Source organism: Anomaloglossus baeobatrachus, chromosome 2 (assembly GCF_048569485.1).
Source record: "Anomaloglossus baeobatrachus isolate aAnoBae1 chromosome 2, aAnoBae1.hap1, whole genome shotgun sequence".
In the NCBI taxonomy this organism is placed as follows: Eukaryota; Metazoa; Chordata; class Amphibia; order Anura; family Aromobatidae; genus Anomaloglossus; species Anomaloglossus baeobatrachus.
Genome location: NC_134354.1, coordinates 278,987,675 through 279,006,585, shown reverse-complemented (window position 1 = coordinate 279,006,585; position 18,911 = coordinate 278,987,675). Strand labels below are relative to the sequence as shown.

The following is an 18,911-nucleotide window of genomic DNA, read 5'->3' as shown; positions in this document are numbered from 1 at the left end:
AGTCACAAGTGGATTTTTGACAATCCTTTGCAATATGACTCAGGATATATAAGCCAGATCAGAATCCCAATTTGCAGACACGGTGTTTCGGGGTGCTTGCCCCTCGTCAGTGCAAAGTATGGGGGTGTCTGATCTGGCTCATGAGAAAGCTATGTGGGGACCACGGGGGAACACTATTCTCCTTAAGGAGACTTTGCAAGCCAGTCTGGCTGCCAGGTAAGGGGACTTATAGCTGCAATGCCCCTAAAATTCCACGGGGGAACACTATTCTCCTTAAGGAGACTTTGCAAGCCAGTCTGGCTGCCAGGTAAGGGGACTTATAGCTGCAATGCCCCTCTGGGAAATATTCAAATTGTCTCTCCAGTAAAGGAGACAAACTCTAGCACAGCGCCACCTATTGGAAGTAGCGATCCTAAAAGTCACAAGTGGATTTTTGACAATCCTTTGCAATATGACTCAGGATATATAAGCCAGATCAGAATCCCAATTTGCAGACACGGTGTTTCGGGGTGCTTGCCCCTCGTCAGTGCAAAGTATGGGGGTGTCTGATCTGGCTCATGAGAAAGCTATGTGGGGACCACGGGGGAACACTATTCTCCTTAAGGAGACTTTGCAAGCCAGTCTGGCTGCCAGGTAAGGGGACTTATAGCTGCAATGCCCCTAAAATTCCACGGGGGAACACTATTCTCCTTAAGGAGACTTTGCAAGCCAGTCTGGCTGCCAGGTAAGGGGACTTATAGCTGCAATGCCCCTCTGGGAAATATTCAAATTGTCTCTCCAGTAAAGGAGACAAACTCTAGCACAGCGCCACCTATTGGAAGTAGCGATCCTAAAAGTCACAAGTGGATTTTTGACAATCCTTTGCAATATGACTCAGGATATATAAGCCAGATCAGAATCCCAATTTGCAGACACGGTGTTTCGGGGTGCTTGCCCCTCGTCAGTGCAAAGTATGGGGGTGTCTGATCTGGCTCATGAGAAAGCTATGTGGGGACCACGGGGGAACACTATTCTCCTTAAGGAGACTTTGCAAGCCAGTCTGGCTGCCAGGTAAGGGGACTTATAGCTGCAATGCCCCTAAAATTCCACGGGGGAACACTATTCTCCTTAAGGAGACTTTGCAAGCCAGTCTGGCTGCCAGGTAAGGGGACTTATAGCTGCAATGCCCCTCTGGGAAATATTCAAATTGTCTCTCCAGTAAAGGAGACAAACTCTAGCACAGCGCCACCTATTGGAAGTAGCGATCCTAAAAGTCACAAGTGGATCATTATCAGGATTTTCTTTTCTATATTCCATTAAGGCCGTAGACGTTTCACCAGAGAAAGGTTTAGCCTAAAAGAGAGCAGCACAGTCATTAGAGTATTACACATACTGGAGATCCTGACCTATTCAATCATCTGGACAAAAAGAGAAGAATAGTTTAGGCAACTTGATTTAATCGCTGAACATGGCTGACACGGCACTTTCCTATGTGTATGGCGCAGATGATAGAATTACACTGTCTGATCATGGATTGCTGCTTCTCACTCCGTATTTACTATGCTGAATCAGAATGAGGGGAGAGACCCCAATATCTTTACTGTACCCTCCATAGCTCCATTGTCTGCTAAGCTCCATGTATTAGTAGGTAGATCTGGGTGAAGAATTAAGCTGGTTATAATGGAATCTTCTAGGCTTTCTAATGACAGTTTTCAGGTCTAGGCCTATCCTAAGCAAAACAAAACACCCCAAACAACCCCTAAATAGCACAAACATTACTGAAAACTGCTATACGTTCAGAATTTGGCTTCTAGAAGAAAAAAAATAAATAAAATAGAAAAAGGAAAACAACATTTAGATGGTCCTGAATAAAAACCATTCAATCACATTACTAGCCGGGTGCTACAGGGCCTATTCGGCTATTTTAGTACAAAATGGACTGCAAAAATCCTAAACAGTACCAACCAGTTTTAGGCCCTGTGCGCACTTACCGGATTTTGCCGCGGATTTTCCGCGGATTTGCTGCATGTTTCGCTGCAGAAAATGTTCATAACATCTCTGCAGTGAATCACCAGCAAATCCTATGGAGAAAAAAAATCCTGTGCGCACTGGGCGGAATTTGACAGCTGCATGTTTTGCTGCGGGAATCCCGCAGCAAAAACAAGTGCATGTCACTTCTTTTCCGCACATCGCTGCGGGATTTCACTCAATTGACTCAATGTTAATCATGAAATCCCGCAGGGAATAACGCAGGCAGCAAATTCTGTGCGGTTCACTGCGTTTTCCTGCGTTATTCCCTGCGGTATTTCGCGGTTTACCTCCGGTCATGTGCATCGCTTGTCTGCGGTTTTGCAGGGAAGTGATGTCATTATAGGAAGAGGAAGCAGTGCAGAGAGTAAACACACACAGATCACACACACAGACACATCACAGACACACAACACACCACAGACATAGAACACAGACACAGACACATAGAACACACAGAAAGAAAACGGAAATATAGAAAAAAAAGAACGTGGGCTCCGCTGCATATTTACCTTCCAGCCGAGGTAAGCACACAGCGGCGGCCCGGTATTCTCAGGCTGGGGAGGGAGAGGGGCAGGGTTAATGTCCCCCTCCGCCTCACTCCCCCTCCCGCAGCCGAGAATATCAGCCGCAGCTGCCCCGGGACTGTCGCATGCATTATGCGGCAATACCGGAGTGTCCTCGGCTCTTCTTGCCACCGTGTAGCAGTGGTGGCAAGGTAATACAAGGGGTTAATAGTGATGGAGGACCACCACCATTAACTCCAGGCTTGATCATAGCAGCGTCTATGTGACAGCTGACATGATCAACCCGTAAGTAAAGTGAATAAAACACAGACACCGAAAAATCCTTTATTTTAAATAAAACCAACAAGCCTCGTTCACCATTTTATTAACCCCCCCAAACAAAGCTCCGGCGTAATCCACAGGTCCGACGTCCTGCGCTGCTTCCATCCAGCCGCGACTGACACACAGCGCTGAATGAAAGCAGCAGACAGCAGAGGTAATTACCGGTCATTTCCCACGGCCGGTAATGTGAACTCACTGCCGACCGTGGGAAATGCAGCGATCTGTCATCTATCTATCCCTCTGTCTATCTATCCCTCTATCTATTCTTCTGTCTATCTACTATCTCAGAATTAAATGACTTTTTTTTTTTTCTTTTTCTTCAATGTGCTTTATTGCACTGAATGCAATAAAGCACATCCCAACCCGCACGCGGCACAACCGCGGCAATACCGCGAATAATACCGCGGTAAAACCGCGGCAAACCGCATGCGGTTTTCGGGTGCGGTTTCCCCGCGGTTTTTTACCGCGGGTGCGGTAATCTTTGAGAGCATGCGGAATTTTCACAAGAAAATTCCATTTCCCAGTGCGCACAGAGCCTTATAGTCAATGGCAGTTACCCATTTTCTACTTAAGGCCACCTAAATAGATGGCAATATTAGCAGTGTATGTGTTACTGAAATTCATTGAGAAACCCTTCTTTCATCACATGCAAAACAATATTCGCATTTACCATAAACACTGTCCGCTTTCTCTCTTGACGGTCATTCGTGTCTAAATGAGTCCAATAGAAAAAAACTTAAGAACTTACCAAATGCACAAATCACATCAGGGGAGTTAAATGGATCCCTTTTATAAGGGTTGTACTATACTTAGACAAGTCATTCTTAAAAGCAACAATGTCCAATGTAAAATAAAAATGGCAAATACCTCCTAGACCAGTGATGGCGAACCTATGGCACGCGTGCCACCAGGGGCACGCAGAGCTCATTCTGCTGGCACGCGTGCGGTCGCCTGATCCTGCCGCTTTGATCTGCTGGTGCAGTCACGCCGGCAGATCAAAGCTTTGTTGGAGCGGAAGAGACATTTCTCCTGGCTCTGACACTCCTCCCCCAGGCTGCAGGTGTGTTGTCTAGGAGACGGAGGAGCGTCAGCGAGCGGCGCCGGCATAATGAGATCTTCTGGCCGCGTGGGAACTGAGGACCCAGCGGCGCGCAGCGGGGGAGCGTGTGCAGGAAGGTAAGTTGTGTGTTGCTTTTTTTTTTTTATAACTCGTGTGCTGCTGTGCCAAGGTGGGGATGGGAGGGGGCAGTGCTAGCGCCAGCATGGGTGGGGGAGAACACACATGCCACCATGGGGTGGGGGAGAAACACACATGCCAGCATGGGGTGGGGGAGAAACACACATGCCAGTATGGGGGGGGGGGGGACGCACATGCCAGCATGGGGGGGAAACACGCATGCCAGCATGGGGGGGGAACACACATGCCAGCATGGGGGGGGACACACACATGCCAGCATGGGGGGAATGACATGCATGCCAGGATGGGGAACAATGCATGCCAGGATCGGGAAACATGCATGCCAGGATGGGGAAAACATACATGCCAATATGGAGGAAACATGCATGGCAGGATGGAGGAAACATGCATGCCAGGATGGAGGAAACATGCATGCCAGGATGGAGGAAACATGCATGCCAGGATGGAGGAAACATGCATGCCAGGATGGAGGAAACATACATCCCAGGATGGCGGAAACATGCATGCCAGGATAGAGGAAACATGCATGCCAGGATGGGGAAAACATACATGCCAATATGGAGGAAACATGCATGGCAAGATGGAGGAAACATGCATGCCAGGATGGAGGAAACATGCATGCCAGGATGGGGAAACATGCATGCCAGGATGGAGGAAACATGCATGCCAGGATGGAGGAAACATGCATGCCAGGATGGAGGAAACATACATGCCAATATGGAGGACACATGCATGGCAGGATGGAGGAAACATGCATGCCAGGATGGAGGAAACATGCATGCCAGGATGGGGAAACATGCATGCCAGGATGGAGGAAACATGCATGCCAGGATGGAGGAAACATGCATGCCAGGATGGAGGAAACATACATCCCAGGATGGAGGAAACATACATCCCAGGATGGAGGAAACATGCATGCCAGGATAGAGGAAACATACATGCCAGGATGGGGAAAACATACATGCCAATATGGAGGAAACATGCATGGCAAGATGGAGGAAACATGCATGCCAGGATGGAGGAAACATGCATGCCAGGATGGGGAAACATGCATGCCAGGATGGAAGAAACATGCATGCCAGGATGGAGGAAACATGCATGCCAGGATGGAGGAAACATGCATGCCAGGATGGGGAAAACATGCATGCCAGGATGGGGAAAACATAAATGCCAGTATGGGGAAAACATGCATGCCAGGATGGGGAAAACTTACATGCCAGGATGGGGAAAACATGCATGCCAGGATGGGGAAACATGCATGCCAGGAAGGAGGAAACATGCATGCCAGGATGGGCAAAACATACATGCCAAAATGGAGGAAACATGCATGGCAGGATGGAGGAAACATGCATGCCAGAATGGAGGAAACATGCATGCCAGGATGGGGAAACATGCATGCCAGGATGGAGGAAACATGCATGCCAGGATGGAGGAAACATACATCCCAGGATGGAGGAAACATGCATGCCAGTATAGAGGAAACATACATGCCAGGATGGAGGAAACATGCATGCCAAAATGGGGAAAACATGCATGCCAGGATGGGGAAAACATGCATGCCAGTATGGGGAAAACATGCATGCCAGGATGGGGAAAACATACATGCCAGGATGGGGAAAACATGCATGCCAGGATGGGGAAACATGCATGCCAGGATGGAGGAAACATGCATGGCAGGATGGAGAAAACATACATGCCAGGATGGGCAAAACATACATGCCAAGATGGAGGAAACATGTATGCCAGGATGGAGGAAACATGCCACGATAGGGTACATTTACCAGGAAGGGGAACATTTACCAGGAAGGGGAACATTTACCAGGAAGGGGTACATGCTAGGAAGGGGTACATTTACCTGGATGGGGGTAAATTAACCAGGATTGGGAACATTTACCAGGATGGAGGACATTTACGAGGAATGGGGTACATGCCGGGATTGGGGAACATTTACAAGGATGGGCTATATGTCAGGATGGGGTACATTTACCAGCATGGGGGAACATGCCAGAGTAAGGTACATTTACCAGGATGGAGGACATTTACCAGGATGAGGTAAATTTACCAGGATGGGGCCATAATGGGGACAAATATACCAGAATGTAGGAAATATATATCAGGATGGGGGACATGTTTACCAAGAAATGGCCCAGGAAGGGGACATAACTACACAATGATGGGGAGGGGAGCAACTCGTACGTCTTTATGGGATTTCAAGATGTTCAGACTTTGAAATGTAGATGTGGATCACAGGGTGAAATCTGATTGCATTCCAGGATAAAATCTCTGTCTAATATGCTGCAATTTTTTCCAGAAAGATCAACTGCTGTGTCTGGAAAGGCCTCAGCTTCAATGTGTGGTAAGCATGCATAAGCGTGATGCCCCCTGCTGAGAAGAGAAGACGTCAAAGGTAAGGTTGCAATCAATTATTTACATAATAGGATTGGTTGGCACTTCGGAAAAAAAATTGGGTTTAGGGCTACAGTTTGCGCACTCGGCCTGTAAAAGGTTCGCCATGACTGTCCTAGACATGTTGGCGCTGTGTTTGTGGGTGCATGCGTTACATTGTTATATAACCAGAAAGCTGACGCCAATCATGCACTGTTACACATGTAACAACCATGGCTGCGGAGTCGGTAGGCCAAACCTCCAACTCCATCTCCCTCATACAGGGGAAACTCTTAGTTTCCCTTCGCTCTCTATAAAGACACATATTCAGGTTTTTCTCAATATCTGACATGAAATCAGTATAAACCTTTCCAGTTTTGTCAATTAGGAACCAAAATGAGCGAGCGCACCCCAGAGAGAGCGCGTGAGAGAATATGTTTTAAGGCATTTGTATTACTTACATTTCATTAGTATTTGGTACCATTGCCCTTAATCTGTAAAGCGGGCTTTACACGCGAGATAGCAAGCGATCGTACCCGCCCCCGTCGGTTGTACGACAGGGCAAATCGCTGCCCGTGCCGCACAACCTCGCTTAACCCCGTCATACGCACTTACCTGCCCTGCGACATCGCTCTGGCCGGCGAACCTTTCTATGGAAGCGGTTCGTGCGGCGTCATAGCGACGTCACACGGCAGGCGTCCAATAGAAGCGGAGGGGCGGAGATGAGCGGGACGTAACCTCCTTTCTTCCGCATTGCCGGTGGACGCAGGTAAGGAGATGTTCGTCTCTCCTGCGGTGTAACACACAGCGATGTGTGGTGCCGCAGGAATGAGGAACAACATCGCTAATAAGCAGAAAACGATTTTTTGTTTCAGGACGACTTCTCCGCGGCAAACGATTTTGACCACTTTTGCGATCGTTTAAGGTCGCTCATAAGTGTCACACACTGCAATATCGTTAATGACACCGGATGTGCGTCACAAACACCGTGACCCTGACGATAATTCATTAACGATATCGTAGCGTGTAAAGCCCGCTTAAGACTTGGGTCAAACACTTTGGACATCCTTCCACAACCTTCTCACAATAGTTGGTAGGAACTTGGGCCCATTCCTCCTGAAAGAAGTGGTGTAACTGAGCCATGTTTGTATGTCGCCTTGCTCGCACCGACCTTTTCAGCTTTGCCCATAAATTTTCAATAGAGTTGAAATAATATTATATAATAATTATTCACTTATATAGCGCTATTAATTCCATAGCGCCTTCCACACATCAGTAATCAGGGCTTTGTGACGGCCTCTCCAAAACACGGACTGTATCCACAAGCCACTTTGTAACCAGTTTGGCAGTATGCTTTGGGTCATTGTCCATTTGGAAGACCCATTTCCGCCCAAGATTTAAGTTCCCAGCTGATGTCTTGAGATATTGCTTTAGTATTGCCACATAATCTTCTTTCCTCATGATGCCATCTATTTTGTGAAGTGCAGTCCCTCCTGCAGCAATACAACTCCACAGCATGATGCTGCCACCCCTATTTCACAGTTGGGATGCGGTTCTTAGACTTAAAAGCTTCTCCCTTTTTCCTCCAAACATAACGATGGTCATTATGGCCAAATAGTTCAATTTTAGTTTCATCAGACCACAGGACATGTCTCCGAAAATTAAGGTTTTTGTTCCTGTCCACACATTAATCTGTCTTTTTTATGTTTCTTTTGGAGTAATGGCTTCTTCCTGGCAGAGTGTCCTTTAAGCCCATGTTGATATAGTACTCGTTTCACTGTGGATAATGACAAAAGCTTACCAGCTTCCGCCAGCATCTCCACAAGGTAATTTACTTTTGTTCTTGGGTTAATAGGCACATGTCTGAGCAAAGCATGTTCATCTCTGGTCTCCTTCGTATAATGGCTGGACATTCCCATCTTGTTTAATGGTATAATTTTTTCTAGATGAACATGGCACCCAAGGATGAACCAGACTTGTGCAAGTCCACAATTCTCTTCATGAGATCTTGGCTGATTTCTTTTGACTTTCCCATGATACTACACAAGGAAGCAGTGTGTTTCAGGTGTGCAGTAAAATACATCCACATGTATGTCTCTAACTCTGAAGCTTCCAAAGACATGACATCATCATATGGGCTGTTCCATATTGTTTAAAGGTATAGTACTATTAGTGTATGTAAACTTTTGACTTTGCAGAAAGTAATAAAAATGTCTTAAAACATGCCCTCTCATTCTGGCATTTGGCAAATAGAAATAATTTTGGTTCCTAATTGACCTAAAACGGGAAAGGTTCATTCTGATTTCATGTCAGATAGTTAGAAAAACATGCAGATGTGTCTTTATAGTGTATACATGACTCATGTTTGTGATAAATTTACTGTAGTAAAATGGTAACATCACTACTTATATAATGTAGCTAAAGTGCAGCACAGATTCATCTCAACCAAAAAAGAGAGATTCTTTCATCAGGAATAGAACAGAAATTTATAGGACATTTTATAATTTTCCCAAACTCTTGTGAAACAATATTAAGCACATTCTGCATTGGAACGCTGTACCCAATTTATTATATATTTTATAGGAGTCGGTCCATTTTATACCGACTCCAACTCCACAGCCCTGGTAACAACACCCATAGACAAGACTCCAACACTACAGTGACAGTAACGGTCCAGATCAGTATATACAATTTTTAATTGACATGGAACAGTTTCATTTCGGGACGATTGTTTAAGTAGTGGATAACGACTTTCATAAAAACTACTGAAAACCTAATATATTCAACACTTTATCTTTACTAAACAAAGCTATAAATTGAATAGTACGCTATGAATTTTGGATACTGACATCTTAACCAGCACAATACACAAGATAGTTTTAAAAATTAATGACTGATGATTTTTGGACATCACAAATTACATGGACTGTGCCATTTCTTCATGCTGTGATATAGAATTATTAGTATCCTTTCTATAATCCCTTAAGTAGGATAAAAGAGTATAAATATACAGTTATTGAGATTGAGCTGTCATAACTTTCTCAAAGGAGCTGTTTAATCATCATAAGTAACTGTGATCGCAGTGGACCTGATCAGAAAATATCCACAAATTTTCAGATAGGACTACTGACAAGAGAAAAATAAATTACAATCTGGAGTTAGTTTAAAAAGGGATAATCCACCACTGATATATTGACAATGACAACCTATCTTTAGGATACGTGGGGACAGACACCCTCACAGACTAACAGTTTGTAGTGCTGGTAGCAGGCGGATGTAAACAGTATACAGAGCCAGAGTAGCAAATGTCATTTATAAGAGCCAAGCTGCAGTACATAGGAAAGAAATAGTATGGAAAAGCCACTACACCACTAGTAATTGGAGCGGTGTTGTCCCATCTCCATACACTGTTTACAACCGGATGTTGCAAGAGCAAAAAGCCCAGTGCAAAACCCAAATGGCAAAAACAATTGACATGTTGCTTCTTTGAAAAGCTGAGTTTTTGACCAAAGGTCTGCCACAAAAAGGCAGCATTTTGAACAACATAGTGTGAACAAGAAACCCAAATTCCCATAGACTTTGCTTGAATAGAAGAACACATCCATTTTGGCATTAAACAGCGCAGAAGAAAAAGCAGCAAAAAAGCAGGTAAAAAGCAACGTGCGCACATACCCTTACACACAGCAGCTAGATATATTTCCCATTGCTTGTATAGCATCAGCATGTTCTGCAGCTGTGCACAGAGGCAGAGCCGCTGCTGTGACTATTTGTACAATTTACATAATTCTGATTATTTATTGAATCATCGTAAGTGGTCATCCCTAAGTTGCATGGGTTGTCAGTGAGACTTTATTTCTTAATTTGCTTTAAGTTCCAAGAAGTATATAACCATTATATTTTACTTAACCCCTTCACGACCGAGGATGTACCGGTACGTCCTAAATCATGAAGGGGTGAGCCGGTAGTGATCCCAGCACATGTCTGAGGATTTGTAGAGCAGACGTGTGGCTTACAGGTGCGGGTGGATCTGCGATCCACCCGGACCTGTTAACCCCTTAAATAGCGCTGTCAAAATGTGACATGATTTAAATGGCCGCAGTGGGAAATACGCACTTACCCGCCGCCATCGGGGGCCCCGTGACGTGATAATGGGGAGCCTATGGTTGCCATGGTAGCACAGGATCATGTGGTAACTCTTGTCGCTATCATAACTCACTTTCTGTTACAGCCGGCAGAGCAGCAGCTGTAACAGAAGGCGAGTATTTTGCCTGTTCTGAGCTGTGCAGCTCTGATAAGGAGAAATGAATGAGAGATCAGACTGCTGAACCTAACCCCTTCAGCCCCAAGCCTATTTTGACCCTAAAGACCAAGGCATTTTTTGCAATTTTGACCAGTGTCACTTTATGAGGTTATAACTCTGGAACGCTTCAACGGATCCCGGTGATTCTGAGATTGTTTTCTCGTGTCATATTGGGCTTCATGTTAGTGGTAAATTTAGGCCGATATTTTTTTTGCGTTTCTTTGTGAAAAAAACGGAAATTTCGCGAAAATTTTGTAATTTTCAAACTTTTAATTTTTATGCTCTAAAACTAACGAGACATATGACACAAAATAATTAATAAATAACATTTCCCACATGTCTACTTTACATCAGAACAATTTTCAAAGTTTATGAGCAATTTCTCATTTTTACAACAAAATTTACAAAGCCACTATTTTTAGGGACCAGATCACATTTGAAGCGATTTTGAAAGATCTACATGACACAAAACACCCAAAAGTGACACCATTCCAAAAACTGTACCCCTCAGGCTACTCAAAACCAATTCAAGAAGGTTATTAACCCTTCAGGTGCTTCACAGTAACTAAAGCAATGTGGAAGGAAAAAATGAACATTTTACTTTTTGCAACAAAAATGTTAATTTAGCCTCAAATTTTGCATATTCACAAGGGTAACAGGATTAAATGAACCCCCAAAATTTCTTGGGCAATTTCTTCTGAGCACGTAGATACCTCATATGTGGCGAAAAACCACTGTTTGGGCGCACGGCAGGACTCGGAAGGGAAGGAGCGTCATTTGACATTTTGAACAGAAAATTAGCTGGAATCGTTAACCGCACCATGTTGCGATTGGAATGCCCCTGAGGTGCCAAAACAGTGGAGCTCCCCCACATGTAACCCCATTTTGGAAAATAGACCCCTCATGGAATTTATCTAGATGTTTATTGAGCACTTTGAACCTCTGGGGGCTTCACAAAAGTTAATAGAGTTGAGCCGTGAAAATAAAAAATAAATTTTTTCCACAAAATTGTTAATTCAACCAGGTAGCTTTTTTTTTCACAAGAGTATCAGGAAAAATTGCACCATAAAATGTATTGTGCAATTTCTCCTGAGTACACAGACACCTCATATGTGGTGGAGATCAAATGTTTGGGCGCACAGCAGGGCTCAGAATACTAGGAGCATCATTTGACATTTCAAACGCAAAATTGTCTGGGATAATTAGCGTATTCCATGTTGTGTTTGGAGACCCCCCCGAGGTGCCGAAACAGTGGAGCACCCCCACATGTGCCCCCATTTTGGAAACTAGACCCCCATGGCATAGAGAAAAAAAATAGGGCGCATGCACAAATGTTCTGCAAAAAAAGGGGGGGGACTAGGTGGGATGGAAAAAAGAAGTCCTGTCCAAAGTCGAGTATGACTGCAGGACGATTCCTGATCAGGTACATAATTGTTCAAGTTTTGTTTTGTTTGTTTTTTTTTATTTGGGGTGCACAAAAATAGCAAAAACTAGAGCAACAATTACGTACCTGATCAGCCAATCACGTAGCTGATCAGCACTTGGCGGCAAGCAGGTGGGGGAGGAGGGGGGGAGAGGGAGTGGGAGATGCGATTGGAGATAGTTAGAAAAGAGTCACGAAAAATACTTACAGGATGGATCAGAACTGCGGCAGATGGGAGGGGGGGGGCGGCAGATGGGGCGGCAGCGGCATATAAAGGGAGCATCTGTGAATGTGAGACGGCGGCGGCTGGGATAGGGTGGGGCAGATGGGAGAAGGCGCAGTGGATGCAGGAGCGGCAGAGGATGGGGCGAAGGGGGGATGGGAGGGAAGGGGAGTGGGAGGTGAGATTGGGGATAGTTACCCTACAGGATGGATCTAGGCAGCAGGATCACAGGAGATGAAGGAGGCAGCAGATCGGGGAGGGTGAGAGGTGGGAGAGGGAGCGCAGCGCAGATCACGGGGGAGACAGGTGAGCAGAGCACAGATCGCGGGGGTAGGAGGTGGAGGGAGAGTGGACAGCAGATCACGGGGGTGACAGGTGAGGGAGCACAGATCACGGGGGTGACAGGTGAGGGAGCACAGATCACGGGGGTGACAGGTGAGGGAGCACAGATCACGGGGGTGACAGGTGAGGGAGCACAGATCACGGGGGTGACAGGGGAGGGAGCACACATCACGGGGGTGACAGGGGAGGGAGCACACATCACGGGGGTGACAGGGGAGGGAGCACACATCACGGGGGGTGACAGGGGAGGGAGCACACATCACGGGGGTGACAGGGGAGGGAGCACACATCACGGGGGTGACAGGGGAGGGAGCACACATCACGGGGGTGACAGGGGAGGGAGCACACATCACTGGGGTGACAGGGGAGGGAGCACACATCACGGGGGTGACAGGGGAGAGAGCACAGATCACGGGGGTGACAGGGGAGAGAGCACAGATCACGGGGGTGACAGGGGAGGGGAAGCACACATCACGGGGATGACAGGGGAGGGAGCACACATCACGGGGGTGACAGGGGAGGGAGCACACATCACGGGCGTGACAGGGGAGGGAGCACACATCACGGGGGTGACAGGGGAGGGAGCACACATCACGGGGGTGACAGAGGAGGGAGCACACATCACGGGGGTGACAGGGGAGGGAGCACAGATCACGGGGGTGACAGGGGAGGGAGCACAGATCACGGAGGTGACAGGGGAGGGGGCGGGTAGGCGATCACAGGGGTGAGAGGTGGGGGGAGCGTGCAGCACATCACGGAGAGGAGGGGGCGAGCAGCACATAACGGAGGAGCGGGGGCGGGCACCGATTACGAGGGGGAGGGGCCGGGCAGCACATAATGGAGGAGGGGGGGGCGGGCACCGATCACGAGGGGGAGGGGTCGGGCAGCAGATCGGGGGGAGCGGTAGCACTGTGGCAGATGGAGGGCGGCGGCGGATCGGGAGGCTTTTCGCCGGTTTCATACAGTGCAGCGGCAACTTCCGGGTCCCATGCTCCCGTCACATAACAGCATGAGACTGGAGCTTGTTGCCCTGCCATTGCACTGTATAAACTCACTGTGCTGGCGTGCTGCAGGGACCGACAAGTGAAGCTGATGGGGGAGGTCACCGGCAACAGGTCCACTGTGATTGGAGAGATCGGTCACAAGGCCGATCTCTCCAATCAGAGCTACTGGAGCTGGGGGAGTGTGATCCAGTGAGGTCACCCAGCTCCAGCCAATTGCCAGTGCTACAGCTGCACTGAGCATGGCTGGATTTTAATGTTTCAGTCACTTTAAATGGCTGGCACATTACAGTGGCTGTTATTGGTTGAGTGGCGTTCGTCAGCCAATCACAGCCTCCGTAGGTCCGGGGAGGAGGCACCACCCCTCCTGAGCTCAGGTACAGGTCCCCTCCTCCCCGAATCTGCGGTTTGTGTTAACCGATCGCAGTCACTGGGGGCTCCGGTGCCGCGATTCCGCCATGACGGAAAGATCCGTCCTTGTTCTTTAAGGCCCAGGGCACCATGACGGATCTTTCCGTCCATGGTCGTGAAGGGGTTAAAGGCTCCTAGGGGAACTAAGTAAAAAAAGAGAATTTTGTTTACTTACCGTAAATTCTTTTTCTTATAGTTACGTCTTGGGAGACCCAGACCTTGGGTGTATAGCTTCTGCCTCCGGAGGACACACAAAGTACTACACCTAAAAGGTGTAGCTCCTCCCTCTGAGCCTATACACCCCCTCACCCCCTGGTGAACCAGTCACAACCAGTTTAGTGCAAAAGCTGAAGGAGAATAGCCACCCACAAGTAGAACAAAGCAAGAGCCGGAACAACCGGGGACTCTGTCCACGACAACAGCCGGTGAGAACACACGGAACAAGGAAATTGCCAACAGGGAGGGTGCTGGGTCTCCCAAGACGGAACTATAAGAAAAAGAATTTACGGTAAGTAAACAAAATTCTCTTTTTCTTTATCGTTCCTTTGGGAGACCCAGACCTTGGGACGTTCCAAAGCAGTCCCTGGGTGGAAAATAAACAAAAAAACTAAGAAGTAGGCAGAAACCTAACTTCACAAATGGGCGACCGCCGCCTGAAGGATGCGTCTGCCCAAGCTCGCATCTGCCGAAGCATGAGCATGCACTTGGTAGTGCTTCGAGAAGGTATGCAGGCTAGCCCAAGTGGGCTAGCCTGGTGCCGAAAAGCCCAAGAGGCACCGACAGCCCTGGTCGAGTGCGCTTTGATCCCCGGCGGGGGAGGAGCCTGCGAACTTTGGTAGGCGTCCGAAATGGTCGACCTAATCCAACGGGCTAAGGTCGGCTTAGAAACAGGGAGGCCCTTGCGCCGACCTGTGGTTAGCACAAAAAGAGAGGTACACCGCCTAAGCGCAGCTGTGCGAGACACATAGATCCGGAGAGCACGCACCAGATCTAGAGTATGTAGAGCTTTTTCAAAGCGATGAACAGGGGCCGGACAGAAGGAAGGTAAGGTAATGTCCTGGTTAAGGTGGAAAGGAGAGACCACCTTAGGAAGGAAGTCCGGAGTCGGACGGAGAACCACCTTGTCTTGATGAAAGACTAAAAAGGGTGACTCCGAGGAGAGCGCAGCCAAATCAGAAACTCTCCTGAGAGAAGTTATAGCAACCAGAAAGGCCACTTTCTGTGAGAGACGATACAAAGAAAACTCCCTAAGGGGCTCAAAGGGGGGTTTCTGCAAGACCGTGAGAACCAAGTTAAAGTCCCAGGGGTCCAAGGGCCGCCGGTAAGGCGGGATGATGTGAGACGTGCCCTGCATGAAGGTGCGGACCTGAGCCAGCCGAGCGAGACGCCGCTGGAACAGGACTGACAGGGCCGAAACCTGTCCCTTGAGAGAGTTGAGGGACAGACCTAGCTGCAGACCGGACTGTAGAAAAGACAGAAGGGTCGGCAAGGAGAATGGCCAAGGAGAATGGCCGGTAGAGCGACACCAGGACAGGAAAATTTTCCAAGTCCTGTGATAGATCTTAGCGGACGAAGACTTACGGGCCCGAGTCATAGTGGAGATGACTTCAGGGGGAATACCAGAAAGGGAAAACGGTCATCAGAACCACGCTTTGGGAAGCGTTTGTCAGGACAGGCCCTGGGTTTGGTCACAGCGGCCTGAAAACTGGAGTGGTTAAAGAACACACTCTTTACTCTCTTAGGCGAGGTAAACTGGTGCTTTTCTGCCAGAGAGTGTTGCTCCTCTGATACTGGCGGATTGAGATCCAGTACAGAATTAATGGAAGCAATCAAGTCACTAAATTCTGAGTCACCCTCGGAAGGAGCAATGGGGCACATGGAGTTAGTCTTCGAGCCCCCTGTATAGGCATCCTCCTCATCCTGCGAGTCCTCAGCCCTTGAATCAGAGCCACGGGATGAGGAGGGAGAGGGAACCGTGCGGAGCCTCTTAGACGGACGGGGTCCGTGCCCTGATGATGAATCCTCTGTGAGCTCCAGTCCTAAAGGCCCCTTAGCAAGAGCATTAGAGGCACCCTGTGAAGGGGGCTGATGCATATTCATCAAAGTCCTGGACAGAAGTCCCATGGACTCAGCAAATGACTGGGAGATAGACCTAGAAAAGGACTCTACCCAGGCCGGGGGTTCAGCCACATGTGCAGGAGCAGCCTGAGAGACCACTGGGGCCGAGACCCCAGGCCGTGGCACCTCCAAGTTAGAGCAGACCTCACAATGTGGATAGGTGCTCGCTTCAGGCAGCAAAAGCTTACATGCAGCACATACAGCATAAAGCTTTGGAGCCTTGCTCCTTGTGTGAGACATGCTGCCTGAGTGGGGGGAAACAGCTTCTATAAAGGGAATGAATCCCAGGGAGAATATAGCAGAGGTCCACAACCGGAGACCGGCTGTGGCTTACCAGACCGCTGGAAGCGGTGTTGTGTGCCCTCCAGATCCCGAAGCCCGGACCCCCAATGCACAGCACCTCAGCAGGGATGCAGAGTGCAGGACGGGCCAGAACAGAGTGAAACCTGCCCAAGAAAATGGCCGCCGGAGCGAAGAGAGGGGGCGGAACCTTGGGCGTCTCTGTAGGAAGGGCGGAATCTGGAGGGCCATAGAGGCCTGCAGGGGGGGAGTCGCACACAAGCAGTGAGGAGGGTCCCTCCCCTGTGCAGGACGGCCACCGGGAGGGGCCATGCCTGTCCCTCAGCATGAGTGACATGCGAGGGCAGGTAACAGAAACAAGTCCTCCGGCGCAGCCAGGGCCTAAATTTAAGAAGCGAGGCCGACGCGCAGGCACCATCGGCGCGGTTCTCGAGCGAAAAGCCAGAGGACCGGCCAGAAATGCTAAAAAACACAGTAAACACACTCTCCCCCCACAATAAATGACAGGGATCCCCAACATATGAACGTCTCAAGGTACTTAGCTGCTGAGACGCAGGGCCAGGTCCCTGGGGGTGAGTGCTCCGGTCCAGCAGGGTCCTCAAGGGGCTGTGGCCGGAGACCGGTCTCCTGCCAGGCATGGAGACCACGCTTGCTCCCACTTCAATCCAGAGCCCAGGAGGGATGGTGAAGGAGCACGGCATGTAAGGCTCCAGCCTTGGAAATCAACCTTACAACACCACCGACACAGTGGGGTGAGAAGGGACATGCCGGGAGTCCAGACGTGGACCCGCATTTCTTCAATCTTCTTCCAAAAAAAGGGAAAAAAAAAAAAAATCATATGAGAACGCATGTGTGGATGTATGCCTCCTGAACACAAAGCGAAAAACTGGTTGTGACTGATTCACCAGGGGGTGTATAGGCTCAGAGGGAGGAGCTACACCTTTTAGGTGTAGTACTTTGTGTGTCCTCCGGAGGCAGAAGCTATATACCCAAGGTCTGGGTCTCCCAAAGGAACGATAAAGAAAAAACAAAAAACCTAAAGTTCAAATCACCCCCCATTGAAAATTAAAGGGTTAAAAAAACAAAAAAACACACATTTAGTATCACCGCGTTCAGCAATGCCTGAACTATCAAAGTATAAAAATTAATTATTCTGATCAGAAAACGGCGTAGCAGCAAAAACGTTCCAAAAGCCAAAATTATGTTTTTTCAGTTGTCGCAAATTTTGTGTAAAATGCAATAACAAGCGATCAAAATGTAGCATCTGCGCAAAAATAATACCATTAAAAAAGTTAGCCCAAGACGCAAAAAAATAAGCCATCACTGAGTCCCATATCCTGAAAAATGAAAACGCTACTGGTGGTGGAAAATGGCGCAAAAAGTGTGCCACTTTTCTGGGACAAACTTTGAATTTTTTTTAACCCTGTAGATAAAAGTAAACCTATACATGTTTGTTGTCTACAAACTTGTACTGACCTCAATCACATCAACATCAGTTTTACCATATAGTAAACAGTGAATAAAATATCACAAAACCAAATTGTGCAATCTCACTTTATTTGCAATTTTTTTTCACTCGGAATTTTTCTGCTGTTTTCCAGTACATTATATGGTAAAACTCATGGTTTCACTTAAAAGTACAAAAACAACGAAAAATCGCATGGGGGTTAAAGGGGTTAATAAATTTTGTAAACCATTTAGAACAGAAGCCACCTCCTCCATACCCCCAGCTTTCCATCTACACAATGTGCAAGATATAACAACAGAAGGGGAAGTAGTGTCGCTAACTGATTTATTTAGGCTCTGAATAGTAATGAGTAATATAAATTTTTGTTTCATTTATGTTTAGAAAAAATATTTTTTCTAAACATAAATGAAACAAAAAATCATTAGTTAAAGGCATTTGCATAAAATGATATGCAAAGTAATGATTATTTACTGACAGTTGAAGTAAGGCATCTGGAATGGAAGCTCCCAGCATGCCTAGAGGATCCTCATTACAGAAGTGATCCATCTGCCCTGAGCAGCGTGATCTCTCTGGTTCCAGCAGAGAACACAGGATTAGTGCCGTGACAAGAAAATGTGTGTGTTGCTGTTGGGGCCATAGAAGTTTTCGGTGCCGCTATACTTTAAGGCCTTGTCCATGTATACCACACGGCGCTTGGCTCTAAAACAGAGAGAAGTGCGATACTGATGGACTATGATGTACTGTGACCCAGTGTCCTAAAATCATTGGGCTTCTGGCAGGGCTGCCACCAGGAATTTCAGAACACCACACTGGCCCCCTTGAGACTCAGCCCAGCCTTCACCCCTCAAACCTTTCACAGTACCGACTCCAACCGCCACTCTTGGAAA

The 18,911-nt window shown here is 47.7% G+C and overlaps 1 long non-coding RNA gene across 1 annotated transcript in view; it reads right to left on the bottom strand.

Annotated features, from left to right (window-relative positions):
• Positions 1–1,262: 1,262 nt before the first annotated feature.
• Positions 1,263–18,911, bottom strand: part of LOC142289851 (uncharacterized) — a 136,422-nt gene continuing 118,773 nt past the window's right edge. Inside the window, exon 5 of the long non-coding RNA XR_012750174.1 lies at positions 1,263–1,332. This is a non-coding gene — a long non-coding RNA (uncharacterized LOC142289851). The remainder of the gene's footprint in view (positions 1,333–18,911) is intronic.